Source organism: Pseudochaenichthys georgianus, chromosome 10, assembly GCF_902827115.2.
Source record: "Pseudochaenichthys georgianus chromosome 10, fPseGeo1.2, whole genome shotgun sequence".
NCBI classification, from domain to species: Eukaryota; Metazoa; Chordata; class Actinopteri; order Perciformes; family Channichthyidae; genus Pseudochaenichthys; species Pseudochaenichthys georgianus.
This window is the reverse complement of record NC_047512.1, coordinates 43,962,152-43,967,049: the sequence shown is the minus strand read 5'-3', so window position 1 is coordinate 43,967,049 and position 4,898 is coordinate 43,962,152. Positions and strand designations below refer to the sequence as shown.

At 39.3% G+C, this 4,898-nt stretch overlaps 1 long non-coding RNA gene across 2 annotated transcripts; it reads left to right on the top strand.

Annotated features, from left to right (window-relative positions):
• The first annotated feature begins 416 nt into the window (after positions 1-416).
• Positions 417-2,008, top strand: LOC139434649 (uncharacterized). Of its 2 annotated transcripts, none has more exons than XR_011643986.1 (4): positions 417-511; positions 1,181-1,259; positions 1,357-1,465; positions 1,745-2,008. It is a non-coding gene; the product is annotated as an uncharacterized lncRNA (long non-coding RNA). The 2 variants fall into 2 exon arrangements; XR_011643987.1 differs by having other exon boundaries at positions 1,354-1,465.
• Positions 2,009-4,898: the final 2,890 nt, after the last annotated feature.

Here is a 4,898-nt window from a genome sequence, read left to right as displayed (position 1 = left end):
TATGATAGAGGTTGCATTTGTATTGTGGAATGTGCCATATGATTTTTTTATTATTGATCTATTTTTAATAAATCACGATTATAACAGCATACAAAAGTTGTCAGTTAGTAACAATCGTTCGTTGCGCCGGAAACATCAACTTCGGCCATTTCCGGCGGTGACGTCATGAGTGGAACACAGCTGAGCTCAGTCCCGTTTGAATGCATTGAAGGGCCAAATATTACGACAAAGGATGCACAGCAATAAGACGCCAAGAATAATTGGCAAGCGATATGTTGTATGGGGATGTGGGGCCGTCTCAACATCTGGTTATGGGATGGTTTTGTGGCCAAAAAATGATCAAATGTTGCGTATATGGACAAAACAAGTGCGTCGTACGAGGCGGACGTTTGCTAGACCAGGTAACCCAGGGTCGATGAAACCGACGATGTGTGGGGCAGCACATCAAGAGATCGTGTTTCGAACAATCAACAATGCCCGCTAAGGAGAGAGAGTAAACGCTTTCTCGAAGGTTCGTTTTGCTTTCTTACAACGTTACGTTAACTCAACCTTACGTTTGCCATGAGGCTATGTTACTTCCCTTAAGAGCTAGCTGTCTTAGCTAACAACAGTTAGCAGCTAACGTTTTCTGCAGTTTGTGTTTCCACTGAAAAACGTGATGTAGTTATTTAAGGGTAAGTTAACTAAACGTTATCTTACAAGTAGAGAAAGTTAAGTTGTGTTTAAAATCGTCAATGTAATGCACGTTAAAGGTTTTGTGTTGAGCATAAAGTTAGCTTTACTGTAGCTCACCAAAGGTTAGCATGTTAAGCTGCACTTTCTGTGGCAGCTCGCTTAATACAAAGAGGGATTTTGTGCTTCATTGTAAACTTTTCTTACAAATGTGTGTTAATCTACCTGAAATTGTAGGGACAGTTTTTTTCTACTCAACTATACAGACCATTGTTGAGGAGATGCAAAACATACTGTAAATGAGTTGGGTCTGACATATACTTTGAGTAATGTTACTATGCTGCTAAAAAATGAAACATTATCAGATGAGGACATCACCAAAGTGTGTGAGTCTCTCAGGGGATTTGATCTGTTCTTTGCATGTCGTACAGGGCCTGTACACACTGCTCTGGTATGAATTAAAAATATAATTATAAAATGTATGTCTCTCGCTCTTGTCATCATTCAGGCTTTGCATTTGAACTCCTATGACTGGTTGCGGACTTGAAGGGAACGACTCCATGGCCTTCCTGACATCCAGGAAAAAGGTGAGATTCTAATCCATTTCAATGCCAACAGCCAGTCATTGTTTTTAACATTTTTAATATGATTTTTTTGGGGAATTTCTGTTTTATTGGATAGTAGAGATCTACTGGAACCTAACACCAGAGAGAGAGAGATAGAGGGAGGAGATGATATGCAGCAAAAGGCCGAGCCGGATGGTTGCTGCTCCGTGTGGAGCGTGTTCTATCAGGTAAAGCACTTTGGTACCCAGTTATTTATGGTATTGAGTTTGAATTTAGCCTTTGGAAGGTCATTTCCGACAGTGCATTGTAAAGACTGAAAAAACATTTATTTGTCTCAACATTCCTGTAATAATTTGTTTTTTTATTGTTGATATTGTTTTGTTCTTTATTTTTGTTGTGAGAATCACTTTGCAATTGTGTAAGTGCTATATACATAATTATACTAATATTATTGTTGTTACCATTATTAAAAAAAAAATCTTTGTTTTCTTTATTTATCGCTGCAGAAAGGATCATGCCAGCCCACATCAAACACCTGATCAAGAACTTGTGAATCTTCAGGCAGAAAAGATGAAAACACCTGTTCAAAGTTCCAGTTTCCTGTACATGGAACCATGCCTGTCCTCTGTTCCACATGTCTTCAGTCAGTCCTGAGGCCTGTACTACGAAGCAGGATGTTCTCTTCGCGGCTAACTTCAGGGAAAACTCCGGCTTTCCGGTCCTACGAAGCTGGTTCTCTTTTTAGCGGGCTAGATCTCCATGGTAACTGATGCTGAACGGCTAAACTGCCCCGGAGCAGGTTAGGTTGCAGGCTAAGAGCTCAATTCAGTGAAAGCACCGCCTGCTGACCAATCAGAGCTCAGTGTGCGGAGTTTAAAGCGATCAAGTCACAGGAGAAAGGAAACACAGAAAAGCTGCCGTTGCAGGAAAGACGGCCGGCAAAAATCACCGACTGTGTGAACGTGAACATTAATAGAATATCACCCCCATCTTCAGAGCCATCTGACTATTATAACATTAGCGTTAAGAAAGCTTACTTAAATATCTGCCACGACATAAGTAACCGGGTCAGAGTAACATTAAGTAGGCCTACAGTCCGCGGCACATCACTTCATAATGTATCATATCTCCTGATCTGAGTCAGCTGAGCCGTATCTGGCCGTGCAGCACTCACAGCGTCACAGACTGGATGCAGAAGTATTATTTTAAGCAACACATTAAGTTGAGGAAACACTCGAGTCACATGTAATGTTTAAGTCATGGATGTTTAAAGTTTAACTTCTTCATCTTTGACTAGTATTAAAGTGCACTTTTCATTCAGGAAGTATGACGCTGCACTGTCAGTGCGCTTCTCCATGTTTGTGATTGGTCAAATGCTCCAGATACCACCCCTTTCATGTGAAAGCGCACCTAACTAGATAGGACACGGCTGGCTTGAGCGATCCACTTGATAACCCCCGTTGTAGGACCGTTTAGCGAGAGCACGTATGTTTTGGATTAGGCCAACCGGCTAACTCAAACATATCCAGGTTAGGTTGAACCGGCTTCGTAGTACAGGCCTCTGGACCCTATGACTCGGACACTAGTTCTACCAAGGCTTATTAGAGGTAAGAGTGGTAGGAGAGGAGTGGAGTTATCTTTGTATTTAGGCTGCAAGTCGACAAAGGTGATCAGATGCTAATAATGATCCGATTCATTTGATATTGATTGTCTGCCAATACCGAATCCTGATCCGATTCTTCTATTTCCCAGATAATACAGCTGCACCGTGTACACTAGCTCTATTTGTTTTTGCCATTGTAATTCACCATAAGCAATTGTTGACTGTAACGTCTAGACTCTATGCCAACCAACTGTAATTTGTAATGTATTATACTTTAACGGTTCTGGCAACCACAGCAGCCCAAATGTTAACGTAAATATTAAGTTTTCTTTTTACAGTGTACTTATATCTGTACATTTCTTTTCAGTTTGCTTCAAGAAGTGGCTTCAACAGACAGAAGTGCAGGTCAGATTGGGAAAGGCTGGACGCTACACAACGGGAAACATTATAGACATGAACAAGGAAAAACAACAAACACTTTCTTTGTCGCCTTGTTCTTATCATGCATAGTGTTACGGTTTTTGTTACCATTTAAATATTGAATTCTATGTATTAATTTTATTTTAAATCAAATGCACCGGTTTTAGATAATATATTTATTTTGATGTGTAGGTTGATTTGCAGGTTGGTTGTTATTTGTATAATTATTGTATTGTTACTGTGTATTTTATTATATTAACTAGCTATTTATTAAATTAAAATACTATTATGAACACTATACAATGTCTTTATTTTGTAGATACCAGAATACATGACACAGTGAATCTTTGTAATATATTTATGTTCTCTTGTTTAAATAATCATACCAGTATTTAATGTATGCTGGTCACCTGGAATCCTGGTAAGCTCCCAGCAGGGTATATTTAATACTATTATTAAACATAAGCTGGTGATAGATGGATAAACCAGCCCTCCTGGCCAGCTGAAGTGTCCAAAACCCCTCTCCAGCCAACCATTCCAGCCTAATATATACTGGCTGGTCAATTTACAACAGCCTGACCAGCTATATGTATCTAAACTGGTTATTTCAGCAGAGTCATTATTATTGATTTACTATTTATTGAGAATCTCTATGAATTAAAGTCAAATGTAAACCAGTCTGTGTTCTGTTGCCGCATCGGATCTCCGCCAAATGAGTCTTGTCTGTCACTCGATTCTGTCTCCAGAGTCCGACATCAGCCACAGAGGTAGTGTATTATTCAACAGGTGTTCTACTCGTGACGTGCGTGACGTCACTAACCGGCGAAAGCTGTTTTGTTCGGAGCGGTCGTGTAACATCGGAAGTGAGCATGGAAAGTTGTAATAAACCACGATTTATAAATACTGCGGGCATATTGTCATGAATGACATGATTTCCCATTAATAATAGTATATATATTATCGTAATAAGAACAGTATTGTCCTTCATTTCGTAAGCTCTTTAACACATTTGTTGCAATAGTAATGTATGCACTAACTACATTACTACTTGTACTACAACATTTTAATCATCAGTTCTTCCTCATTTTCCTCAATTGTTCATATTTGGTTTATTAAAATAATGATATTGTGGTCATTGTTAAAAAATGTCTGCTATTATTATTATTTGTATAATGCGCTTTCTGCCTTCCTGTCATTAGGAGTTAGACATGTAATGGCTATATGTAATTGATTTGATTAGAACCTTCATTATCCTAAACTGGTGGGACATTTCGCCAATACCTTTATATTGTCTACTCTTCACTTACTTGTCAGCATAGGTCGGCATTGATGTACAGAGCCGACAGAAGACCTTGTTTATATTGGCATCATATTGAGAGGTGCAGTGACGCGTCCTAAAACCAGGAAGTAAGCTGCTGGTTCCCTCGACAAGGGTTTTGGAAAATAGCTGGAAATAAGGTCTGTGGAAAACAAACCCGTTTCATAAATGCACGTTTTGTTCAGCCGGATAATCTCCACATGTCTACCCTACTTTTATAATTTTCGAATCATAAATCTAATCGATAGATTATAAAAGGGTTTTAGGACGCGGCCCTGCAGCCAACTCCATCGATCAAGCTGGCTGAAACTTTCTCTCC